The sequence below is a fragment of the Ursus maritimus genome, unplaced genomic scaffold (genome assembly GCF_017311325.1).
Source record: "Ursus maritimus isolate PB19 unplaced genomic scaffold, ASM1731132v1 scaffold_28, whole genome shotgun sequence".
Classification (NCBI taxonomy): Eukaryota; Metazoa; Chordata; class Mammalia; order Carnivora; family Ursidae; genus Ursus; species Ursus maritimus.
The window spans coordinates 8,684,285-8,697,608 of record NW_024425341.1 but is presented as its reverse complement, the minus strand read 5'-3'; the positions used below and the strand labels follow the sequence as shown (position 1 = coordinate 8,697,608).

General features: G+C 36.5%; 1 non-coding gene and 1 pseudogene across 1 annotated transcript; both read left to right on the top strand.

Annotated features, from left to right (window-relative positions):
* The first annotated feature begins 6,123 nt into the window (after window positions 1-6,123).
* LOC121105667 lies at window positions 6,124-6,230 on the top strand. The gene has a single exon (XR_005838302.1). It is a non-coding gene; the product is annotated as a U6 spliceosomal RNA (small nuclear RNA).
* A 1,984-nt stretch (window positions 6,231-8,214) lies between these two features.
* LOC103659110 lies at window positions 8,215-9,654 on the top strand (annotated as a pseudogene).
* Window positions 9,655-13,324: the final 3,670 nt, after the last annotated feature.

The following is a 13,324-nucleotide window of genomic DNA, read 5'->3' as shown; positions in this document are numbered from 1 at the left end:
ACTATAGATAAAACAAATCAAAATTCTAAAAAACATATTCAAGTAACTTAGAGAAAGACAGAAAAAAGAAAACAGAGAAACAAAGAAAACAAATGGAAAACAAAAATTATAAGGCAGACTTAAGTGTTTATCTCAGAGAAATGAAGATTTGCGTTCACACAAAAACCTATATAGGAATTTTTGTAGCAGCTTTATTCATAATAGACAAAAAGTGGAAACAACTCAGATGTTCTTTAATAGGGAAATACTTAAACTGTAATATATACACAACACTGAATACTACTCAGTGATTAGAAAGGAGTAAACTCACTGGAGGAGATAATGCTAAGTGAAATAAGTCAAGCAGAGAAAGACAACTATCATATGATTTCTCTCATCTATGGAACATAAGAACTAGGATGATCAGTAGGGGAAGAAAGGGATAAAGAAAGGGGGGGTAATCAGAAGGGGGAATGAAACATGAGAGATTATGGACTATGAGAAACAAACTGAGGGCTACAGAGGGGAGGGGGGTGGGGGAATGGGATAGACCGGTGATGGGTAGTAAGGAGGGCACATATTGCATGGTGCACTGGGTGTTATACGCAACTAATGAATCATCGAGCCTTACATCAGAAACCGGGGATGTACTGTATGGTGACTAACATAATATAATAAAAAATCATTAAAAAAAATAAAAAATGAAAAAAAAAGGAATGAAAAAAAATAATAAAAAAAAAACATGTAGAATAACCAAAAAAAAAAAAAAAAAAAAAGAAAGGAGTAAACTATATGATACACACAACCTGGATGAATCTCCAGATAATTATGTATATGGAGAAAACAAAGCCTGAAAATTATACATGGTATGATTTCATTTATATAACACTGTTGGAACAAAAACAATTATGGATTTCTTATGGTTGGTTTTTACATCATATATCTTTCCTTATCCCTTTAGTCTCAACACGTTTGTACATGTGAATCTGAAGTGTGTCTCCTGCAGGCAGAAGAGGCTATGTCTTTTAATTCACTCTGACAATCTCTGTCTTTAAAGGGCTGCATTTACACATCTGTTTAATGGAATTATTAATGTGTTAGAGCTTAAGTCTGCTATTTTTCATTTTGTGATCTCTGTTTTTCATTTTTGTTTTCTTTTTCCATGTGTTTCTATGAGTTATATGAATGTTTTTTAGTATTTCTTTTTGATTTATCTATATGGTTTCTGAGTGTCTGTTTTTCTATAGTTTTTTAGTAGTTACTTTATGTATTACATTTTATATACAAAACTTAACACAGTCTACCTATGTTGACATTTTACAATTCTGAATGAAATGTAGAAACCATGCCTTAATTTACCCTTCCCTTTTTGTAATATAATGGTCAAATACGTCCTCTATGTTCATTTAAATGCACATCAGAGAGTGCTATAATTTTTGCTTCAATCATACCCTTCTCTTTTATGTTTCCTTCTTTTGTCATTTCCTGTTTAAGGGACTTCCGTTAGCCATTCTTTTAGAGTAAGTTTACTGGCAATGGTTCCCTTAGTTTTCCTTCATCTGAGAATGTCTTGATTTCTACTTCATTCCTAAAGAATATTTTCACTGGATATAGAATTTGGGGTTGAAATTCCTTTTCTTTTCACACTTTAAGATGATGTGTTGCTTCTTCTTGGCCCCTGTGCTCTCCAATGAGAAGTCTGCTGTCATTGAGTTGTTTTCCCCGGTAAGTGGTAAGGTATTGTTCATTTCTCATTGCTTTCAAGACTTTGTCTTTAGTTTTCAGAATTTTGACTCCTCTGTGTTTTGATGTGAATTTCTTTGAATTCATCATGTTGCATTTTTTTCAACTCCTTGAATCTGTAGGTTTATATCTTTTGCCAAATTTGGAAGTTTTTAGCCATTGTTTCAATTATTTTTTCTGCCTCACTTTTTCCTCTTCTAGGACTCTGGTGATGCAATTCTTTAGTTACAGTACCATAGGTTTCTGAAGTTCTGTCCTTTTTTTTTTTTTTTTTGTATATTTTCTCTCTGTTTTTAAAAAAGTTTCTATTGTTCTATCTTCATATATACTGATTCTTCTTTCCTCCAGACCATTGGGCTGTTGTGCTAATCCACTGATACTTTTATTTTAGTTAATATATATTTCAGTTCAGTTGAAATATGTATTTCAAATTTTTTCATTTGATTCTTTTTGTATCTTCTATTGCTTTGCTGAAATTTTCTGCTTCTTTATTCAGGCTGCCCATTTTTTTTTCATTTGTTTTAAGAATTTATTAATTACTCATTGACACACTTTTGTGATGGTTGCTTTATCACGGTAAGATAATTCTAACCCTGTCATCTCAATGTTGGTGTCTATTGATTATCTTTGTCTTTTTTCATTCAAGTTGAGATTTTCCTTGTTGTTTTTTTTTAATGGTGAGCAATTGTCAGTTGAAACCTGGACATTTTTATATTATGTTATGAAACTTTGGACTTATTTAAAACTTCTTTCTTTATCTGGCTTTCTTTGACACCGCTCTGACAAGGTAGGAGGGTATGGGAGAGTGCTGCATTGTTGCTGCCATATCGAATAGAAGTCTATGATCTTTCATTGGCCTTCACTGACATCTAATTAAGGGTGGGTGGCTCCTCATTACTGCTGGGTAGAGGTGGGAAGTCCAGCTAGGACAGGAAGGAGTGCTTTATTATTGTTTCCCATGCAGCTCCACTAAATCCCTAAAGGAGGGGAATTTGTTAATGCTGGATGGTGGTGAAAGTTCTGACTCCACTAGGAGTCTTCTAATACCATTCCAGCAGGAAATGAATAAGTTTCCACATTATTGCTGGGTGGGCAAATAGGGAGAAAATCTCCAGGCTCCCCACATTGTCTCTGGTGATACCAGAGGAGAGGAGGAGGGGATAACTTCACCATCTAAGAGGGATAAAACTCTTAGCTTCATACTCAACCTTCTCTTACCACAGTGGTAAGGTGTTAAGTTGCCTCATCAGCCTGGTGAGAATGGAAGTCTAGACTTCTAATTCAGCCATCATTGACTTGGGTGAACATGAAGTATGTTCTGTGGTGTTTGGCTGAAGAAGAGTAATTATTTTCTTAAAAATTTTCATTCTCTTATGCTACTCCTTTCCTGGTCCTTCAACTAGACTGAGCAAGTTTTTGTTAGGGTTGGGGTTTTCTGTTTGTTTTTTGTCTTTTTGGTCTGTGCCCATTTTTAAGTTGCTGCTTCCAGTCTGGGACATATGAGGCAAACTGAAAACCTAGGGGACTCATCATGTGTTGTTCCTCAACCCGAGATCCCTAGCCATTCTCCTTTTTTTTCCTTCCAATGTATCTGAATCTCACGGTTGTTTTATACATAATGTTCAACACATTTAGTCGTACCTGGTGGGGGGAATAGGAAAAAGTATATGTGCTCCATCTTCCTAAAGTCAAACTTCTTTAGATTCCTTTTTGAATCTTCTTGTTCCCTGGAATAAAATATATTATAACCAAGAGAACATATATTTGTACAGCACCTCGATACTCTCTCATAGTCTGTTTACTAAACTTGAATGTCTGTTCTCCTATATTTAGCCCAAAGGTCAATATCCAAAATAGAGAAGGAAAAGAAAAAAAATTAAAATTAAGTGTACTTTCTTTATTATATATCAATATTACATATTGACAACTTCCCTTATACCTCTGGGCAGCAGACATTCCTTTTATGATCTTCTGTTTTCTAATGTAATTTTAAAACACGCTTATTGTTTCTAGCATTTTTAGAAGTTTACATATTTTCAAACCTACATGCTACAATTCTTAATTTTTAAAAATAATTTCCCATTTTACACTACCATTTATTTAGTGTCCGCTATGTATTTTACCAAGTGACATGTGTTTTGCCAATGACTATACTACTGTTAATTTTTAAATGATATAAATATAAGTTTTAGAGTTATTTATTCATAAAACATTTTTTTTAAGAATTTATTTATTTTCGAAAGAGAGAGCATGTGTGAGCAGGGGGAGGGGCAGAGGGAGAAAGAGAAAGAGAATCTCAAGCAAGCTCCATGTCAAGCAGACTCCACACTGAGTGCAGAGCCTGATGCAGGGCTCAATCTCAGGACTCTGAGATCATGACCTAAGCCAAAATCATGAGTTTGACCCCTAACTGACTAATCCATCCAGGCTCCCCTCATAAAATATATTCATAAAACATACTGACTACACAGAAAAATAAAGAGACATGGTCTCAGTCTTCATGGATTTTGCAATCTGGTAGGAGAGGGAGAAAGAGTTAAACAAGTAAGCAAACAAAAGTAGAACAGGGTAAAGCAACCTAGAAAGTTGAGTGGTCAAGGATGGCTACACTGAGCAGTTCATATTTAAGCTAAGCCTCGAAGGAACAAAAGTAAGTCGGCCCTACAAAGCATGAAATAGAGGGCATTCTAGGCAATGAAGGGCAAGAGAAAAAGTAGAAAATATCACAAACGCAAGAGGGGTAGTGAATGGCCCCACTACATTCTGAAATTGCCTTCCAGGGACCATTTCCAGTTTGGCTTTCTTCAACTTTTCAAGATGTTGTTTCTGCCTACCATCTGCTGAAGCAGAAGGTGGCCAAGCCTCAGGGACATTGGCGATGCCAGTTTTCCTGGTGCTCCAGAAGCCTCTGGTCACTAGTTGATTACCCATTCCATCTGAATTCAGACATCTCAAAACAATAACATTTTCTAGTCTATCCAATCTCCAAATCACAAGCCACATGAAAGAAACTAAATGAAAAGGAATGTTTTGATAGAACAATTGTAGATTGTAGATAGGGAATAGAATGCCAGAGTTCTGATGCTAATTCTGCCATGCCTCATTTTTTTTTTTTTTACATGTATCGGCAATTGCCTTCACTTGAAAAATTATTCTTTTCTCCCTGGGAGGATAAAAATCTTGGAGGTAGAAAAGACCTTATAGATTCAGCAGTATAGCTGTCTTAGCAGCACAACCAGGTACACACCGATTTTCAACCTCCATATCAAGAGATCTCCCACACCTCACAGCTATTACACATAAAACTTGCCTTGTCTGAGCTCCCAGGAATTTAAACTAGAATAAATGCTAAGTGATCAGTCTACATGTGAATGTATGTATTTAGTATTTATAAACATAATCTATACACATTTTTAAAAATACAAGTATAAAATAGTTGCACAAATGCTTTGATTTCCTCAGAAGAACAGCTATACATATGCAAGGAAATGATAATGTTAGAGAAGAAGCCAAGTACATACAGTTTTTCTACCTCGATGTGTATTCCTACCTCTGCTGAAGGCAAAGATAGTTAACTGGTAATTGCCGCAGGAAAATGAGACAGAGAGCATTTTCTCTTTTCAGATAATGCTGGGCATCTTTCCAGAGAAGGATAAGACTTGACAAGAGGGAAAAGCATGGAAGAGATTGTTTTTAAGTGATCCAAACACCAACTGTCAGCCTCAAAGGAAAATAATATGCAAGACAGAAATCAAAATGAATGATGACTTAATCAGGACATTATTAGAAAGGGCACTGAGAATTTTAACTATACCACTTAAAAGTTGTTCTACTTTCCAAAATCAAGGCATAATCTATGGCCAAAGATGAATCTAGCAAGAATTCAGATCAACTTTATGTTTCTGAGATTTAAAAAAATTTTTTTGCTATGTTAGCCATAAGTAATTAACATAAATATAGTTTGACTCCGGTGACATACTCCACCTTATCCATTGCCTGGTGAGCTTATTTGGCCTGACAGTACCCACTCTACCTCTTCCAAGACCAACATCTTCCAAAGCATCTTCTGAAAGTCCCATTAAAGATTCAAGATACATCTCAGAAAAGAAAGAAAGAAAGAAAGAAAGAAAGAAAGAAAGAAGAAAGAAAGAAAGAAAGAAAGAAAGAAAGAAAGAAAGAAAGAAGATTGCATGTGAAGTTTAATTCAAGAAATATAGAGCGAAATGAAGCTATGTGTACGTCTTCTTCCAAGATCTTAGCAAAATGAGCTGCATTTTCCATGTCCATCTGAGCAAAGAACACCTCTTTGCATCAAGAGAGAGATTCTAGTGTTCCTTGAAACATAACCTGGGAACAAAACCCTGAGTACACTAATCAAGCTGCAGGATCAAACCACAATTCATGCCTACTCAGCAGCACATATATTAAAATTGGAACAATACAGGGAAGATTAGCATGGCGCCTGCACAAGAATGACGTGCAAACCACAATTCATGGAATCCCTGTGTGAAACCAAAAATTACTTCCCCTTTCATGTTGCAAAAATGTTCCACAGGATATGAATCTGATATCATTTGCCACTTAAGGTGCACAGCTTTGTGCTCTTATAACTTTCAGAAGCACAGAATGTTTTCCTTCATTCTCCTGATCTGCCTGAACACGTGTATTCTACAATGTGATTCTCTAATCTAGTTTTGTAGCCCAGACTAAGCACCAGGGAATTTACCCTCAATATTCTCACCCTTGTTTTTTTGTCTTTTATATTATATATCTTTTGCTAGTTATAAATAACAAATTTATGCTCATTGTAGAAATTTAACCAAGACATAAGAAAATTAAAATCATATGATTTGATTTGTATAAAAGTATCTTAAAGTTTATATTGAGTAATAAATACTTAAGAATAAACAAGAACATCATGAAGCAAAATAACAGGAGTAAAGGTAGTGTAGGAATTTGCCTTACCAGATATCAAAATATACTAAAAATTCACTAATCTGATCAGTGTGATAGTGTATAGGAATGGACAAATAGATTATCAGAACCAAACAGAAAATCCAAAAGTAGATCCAAGAAAATATAATCATTTAACATGTGACAAAGGGGTATTTGAATTCAGTGGGGAAAGATGATGCATTTTTAAAGGTTACATGGACAATAGTTATACATTAAAAAGAAAACCAAATTATATCCCTTCCTCACACCATATACAAAAATAAATTACAAATGGATTATACACTTAAATTTATTTTTTTAATGAGATAATAAAATCTTAGCAGAAAATCTAGGAGAGCACATGTTAAAAATTTAAAGAAGAGAGGGGCGCCTGGGTGGCACAGCAGTTAATCGTCTGCCTTCGGCTCAGGGCGTGATCCCGGTGTTACCGGATCGAGTCCCACATCAGGCTCTTCCGCTATGAGCCTGCTTCTTCCTCTCCCACTCCCCCTGCTTGTGTTCCCTCTCTCGCTGGCTGTCTCTCTCTGTCAAATAAATAAATAAAATCTTTAAAAAAAAAAAAATTTAAAGAAGAGAAGACATTCTAAATCAAATAAGAAACCTAAGCCTACAAATAAATCAATTTAAAATATGTAAATATGTAAACTTTTGTTTGCCAAAATACATAATAAAAAAAATGGCTTTGAAAAAAATAATGCAGATGACAAACTAAGTGCTTGTATTTGAAATACACAAGGATTGTTTTAAAATACAAGAAAAATGCAAACAACCCTATAGAAAAGTTGGCAAAATTAGGAAAAGGCAATTCATGGCATAGAAAATGTTAATGACAAAATTAATATTAATTAGGTAAATTCGCCTTAACATAACCACAAAATATAACTTTATACCACTAAGATTAGCAAATATTTTTTAAAACAATATTTATTGCTAGAGGAGGTAGAAGATGAAAACATAAATTGTTACCATCTTGGTAGAATGTAGAAAGAAATCTGGCAAGATTAATTAAAAGTGAATGTACCAGGGCACCTGGATGGCTCAGTCAGTTGGGCATCTGCCTTCAGCTCAGGTCATGATCCCAGGGTCCTGCGATCAGGCCCCGCATTGGGCTTGGTCCTCAGCAGGGAGCCTCCTTCTCCCCCTCCTGCTTCCCTTGCTTGTGCTCTCTCTCTCTTTGTCAAATAAATAAATAAAATCTTTTTTAAAAAATTTTAGAAAGAAAAAAGAAGAAGAAATAAAAATAAAAATACCCTCCCCCCAAAAAAGTAAACATACTCACACCATTTGACACTGAATTCCTGCTTTTGGTCATACTTCCCATTGAAAAAAATCCTCAGTTAATATGAATGTATACAGATAATTAATATGAAATTATTGGTAGTGGCAAAAGATACAAATGAGCTTTTCCTTCACTGGGAACTAGAAAGATGGAAAAAGAAGAGTATTAACAGTACACTCAGCTCTTTTTTCCACAACGGGTTTGTCACCAGAACACAGTGTCATAAAAACCACCACTAAACCTAAACCTAAACCAAAATGGGAAAGGAAAAGACTCACATCAACATCGTCCTCACTGGACATGTAGATTTGGGCAAGTCTACCACTACTGGTCATCTGATTTACAAATGTGGTGGGATCGACAAAAGAACTATTGAAAAATTTGAGAAGGAGGGAGATGGGAAAGGGCTGAGATGGGAAAGAGCTCCTTCAAGTGTGCCTGGATCTTGGATAAACTGAAAGCTGAACATGAACTTAGTATCACCATTGATATCTCTCTGTGGAAATTTCAGACCAGCAAGTATTATGTGACCATCATTGATGCCCCAGGACACAGAGACTTTATCAAAAACATGATTCTAGGCACATCTCAGGCTGACTGTGCTTTCCTGATTGTTGCTGCTGGTGTTGGTGAATTTGAAGCAGGTGTCTCCAAGAATGGACAGACCCATGAGCATGCCCTCTGGCTTCCACGCTGGGTGTGAAACAACTAATTGTTGGTGCTCGCAAAATGGATTCCACTGAGTTGTCCTACAGCCAGAAGAGATACGAGAAAAACATTAAGGAAGTCATCACCTACAATAAGAGAATTGGCTACAACCCTGACACAGTAGCATTTGTGCCAGTTTCTGGTTGGATTGGTGACAATATGCTGGAGCCAAGCGCTAATATGCCTTGGTTCAAGGGATGAAAAGTCACCTGTAAAAATGGGAGTGCCAGTTGAACCACACTGACTGAAACTCTGGATTGCATTCTGCCACCAACTCGTCCACCTGACAAGCCTTTGCATCTGCCTCTCTAGGGCGTCTACAAAATTGGTGGTATCGGTATTGTCCCTGTGGGCTAAGTGGAAACTGGTGTCCTAAACCTGGCATGGTGGTCAACTTTGCTCCAGTCACTGTTACAACTGAAGTAAAGTCTGTTGAAATGCACCATGAAGCTTTGAGTGAGGCTCTTCCTGGGGACAATGTGGGCTTCAATGTCAAAACATATCTGTCAAAGATGTTTGTTGTGACAATGTGGCTGGTGAGAGCAAAAATGACCCACCAATTGAAACAGCTGGCCTCAGGGCTCAGGTGATTATCCTGAACATCGAAGCCAAATCAGTGCTGGATATGCACCTGTGCTGGATTGTCACAGCTCACACTGCTTGCAAGTTTGCTGAGCTGAAGGGGAAGATAGATCGTCGTTCTGGAAAAAAGCTGGAAGATGGTCCCAAATTCTTGAAATCTGGTGATGCTAGCATTGTTATATGGCTCCTGGCAAGCTTTTGTGTGTTCAGAGCTTCTCTGGCCCGTTTTGCTGTTGATGACATGAGACAGACGGTTGCTGTGGGTGTCATCAAAGCAGTGGACAAGAAGGCAGCAAGGCAGCTGGAGTTGGCAAGGTCACCAAGTCTGCCCAGAAAGCTCAGAAGGCTAAATGAGTATAATCCCCAATACCTGCCACCCCAGTCTTAATCAGTGGTGGAAGAACGGTCTCAGAAGTGTTTGTGTCAATTGGCCATTTGAGTTTAATAATCAAAGCCTGGTTAATGGTAACAATGCATTGTAAAACCTTCAGAAGGAAAGGAGAATGTTTTGTGGACCATTTGGTTTTTGTGTGTGTATGGCAGTTTAAAGATATTAGTTTTTAAAGTTAGTATTTTTTAATGGAAACAACTTGACCAAAAATCTGTCATAGAATTCTGAGACCCATTAAAACAAAAGTTTAATGAGAAAAAAAAAGAGTACACTTATCTTGATGAGCACTGAGTAACAGAATTGTTGAATCATTGTTATTATACACCTAAAACTAATATAATGTTGTATGTTAATTATGCTTAAATAAAATTTTTTTAAATTATTTTTAAAGAAAAGCTTAGATCCCATGAACAATGAGAAAAACCAGGATCAACTAAAAATTATACCTTTTCTTAACCCCATTAGAGAAGTTGGAGTAACCAGAGATGGACAGGCCCCTCCCAGGAGAGACAAAATAGACTGACTAGCTTGTGACAGGGCACAGGCAGAGGAGCTGGCTATTGAAGCTACTCCCATGGATTCATTTGAAGGCTCTTTTTCACAGAACCTCATCAGATGCTCATAAGAAATACTGGTGACTGGACAGGGGAAAGAGCAACCCCCCCCCACACACACACCTGCTTTGTAGTGCAGATATGCAGGTGGGAATTAGGAGCCACAATGGAAAGGGCGCAGAGCCTCACTACCCCTAATCCCCTCCCACAGACATTTTTCTCATTTCAAACCAAAGCCTTAAGCTTCTAAAAAAGGTCTTAAAATGCTGTTACCTGCAAGGTACACATCAAGACCCATGGTAGCTGGTAAAAGGATAGAGGGAAAAACAAAACAATCCCACTACTGATGGAAAAGTAAAAAGTAGTAGTAGTGGTAGTAATAATAATAATCATAAGTCCTAGACCCTATATTAATGCCATTAAAGGTTACTTACTACTGGAGAGTAAATCAGGAAATCTCTTCTATACAAGATTTTCCACAGATACAAAGAAGGCTTTGGTTGCCATGGAGAGGAGACACCAGGAGGACAAGAAAGTCCCACCTGAAGACGCAGGCATGCTGGGCCAGCCTAAGGGGCTAGATCAGAATTATCAAGACTAGCCTGGCAAAGCACTGAGAACCATAGTCTAGCAGTGGGCGAGGGGGCAGAACTTAGAGACGGAGCTTCCTGCGTTCAAGTGTAGGTAAGCTAGAAGGTAAGAGTAGAACTCAAACACCAAGAAAAGCCCCCTGGCAAAACAGCTTAAGCCCAAGGCAGCAATAGTGAACACTTGAGGACGTTTTTGGTAACGGCTTTATTGAAATACAGCTCACACACATACAATTCATCAACTTAAAGTGTACAATTCAATTATTTTTACTATATTTAAGTTTTGTGCAGCCATCACCACAATTTTAGAACATTTTTATCTCCCCGAAAAGAAACTCCATATAATTTAGATACCCCCAACTCTCTCATCTCAATGACCCCCACCACCAACTCTAAGACAAGTACTAACTTACTTTTTGCCTCTATGAATTTGCCAATTCTGGATATTCTGTATAAATGGAATCATAATTTGATTATTAATTGTGGCCTTTTGAGACTGACTTCTTTCAGCATGTTTTCAAGGTTCATCTATGTCACAGCATGTATCAGTACTTCATTACTATTTATGACCAGTAAATAAATATACCACATTTTGTGCATCATTTCATCATTTGGTGAACATAGGAGTTGTTCTCACTTTTAACCTATCATGAATAATGCTGCTATGAATGTTCACATACAATTTTTTAAAGACTATATATATATATATATATTTAAGAGAGAGAGAGAGAGAGAGAGACCATGAGTGCAGGGGTAGAGGGAGAAGCAGGCTCCCAACTGAGCAGGAAGCCCGATATAGAGCTTGATCCTAGGACCCTGGGATCTTGACCTGAGCCAAAGGCTTAACCTACTGAGCCCCCCAGGTGTCCCTCATATACAATTTTTGTATGGATATATATTGTTTTGTGGGACATATATACTTAGGCATGGAATTACTGGGTTATATGGTAATTCTAAGTTTAATTTTTTAAACAGCTGCCCAACTATTTTCTATAGTGCCTGTATTATTTCCGTTCCCACCAGCAGTGTATGGGGGTTCCGATTTCTCTACAACCTTGCCAAAATGTATTATCAGTCTTTAAGTTTGCAGCCATCCTAGTTGATGAGAAATGGTATCTCATTTTGATTTTGATTTGCATTTTCCAAGTGACTAATGATGTTGAACATCTTTACATATATTTACCATCCATTTGTATGTCTTCATTGGGAAAATGACTATATAAATCCTTTGCCCATTTTTAATTGGGTTATTTGCCTTTTTATTATTGAGTTATAAGAATATTTTATATGTTTTATATATAACTCTGTTATTTTATGTTTTATATACATCTCCAATATATAATTTGCAAACATTTTCTCCCATTGTATGGGTTATCTTTCACTTTTTTCCCAGCTTTATTCAGACACAACTTACATGTACATGTTGCGAAATGTTTACCCCAATATGTTTAGTTCACACATCCTTCACCATACATAATTAGAATTTTATTCTTGTTGGTACTATGGTTAGAACACTAAAGTTCTACTCACATAGCAACTTTCAAATATACAATGCCGTATTGTTACCTATTGTTGATGCTGTACCTTAGATCCTCAGAAGTTATTCATCTAATAACGTAAAGTTCGTACCCCGTGACCAATGATCTCACTTCCCATTCCTCAGCCCCTAGAAATAATCACACTATGCTATGTTTCTATAAGTTTGATATATTTAGATTCCACATTTACGTGAGATCATACAATACTTTTCTTTCTCTGTGTTACTCATTTCACTTAGTATAATGCTGTCAAGGTCCATCCATGTCATCACAAATGGTAGGATTTCCTTTCTTATGGCTGAATAATATTCCATTTTATAAATACAGATCACATTTTTTTATCCATTCATCCACCAATGGACACTCAAATTGTTTCCATGTCTTGGCTTTTGTGAAGAATGCTGCAATGAACATAGAAGCACAGATCCCTCTTTGAGAGAGTTATTTCAGGGTTTTTATTGGGAGGGGGGCATATGCCTAGAAGTGGAATTGCTGGGTCATATGGTAGTTCTATTTTTAATTTTCAGAGGAACCTCCATACTGTTTTCCATAGAGACTATACCAATTTACATTCCCAAGAACAGTGTATCAGGTGTCCCTTTTCTCTATATCCTCACCAATGTTTGTCATTGCTTGTGTATGATGACAACTATTCTAACAGGGGTGAGGTGATATTACATTGTTGTTATGATTTGCATTACCTGAATAGTAGGGACATTGAGCATCTTTTTATATACTTTTGGCTGTGTATTTTCTTTGAAGAAATATTTATTCAAGCCCTCTGCCCATGTTTTAATCAGATTATATGTAGGTTTTTGTTGTTGTTTCATCTTGCTTTGGGGGGATTGTTTTGTTTTTGGTTTTGTTTGCTCTTGAGTTGCATGAGATCCTTAAGTATTTTGGATATTAAATCCTTATCATATAAATGGTCTGCAAATATTTTCTCCCATTCCATGATTGCATTTTCATTTTGTTGATTATTTCCTTTGCTGTGCAGAAGATTT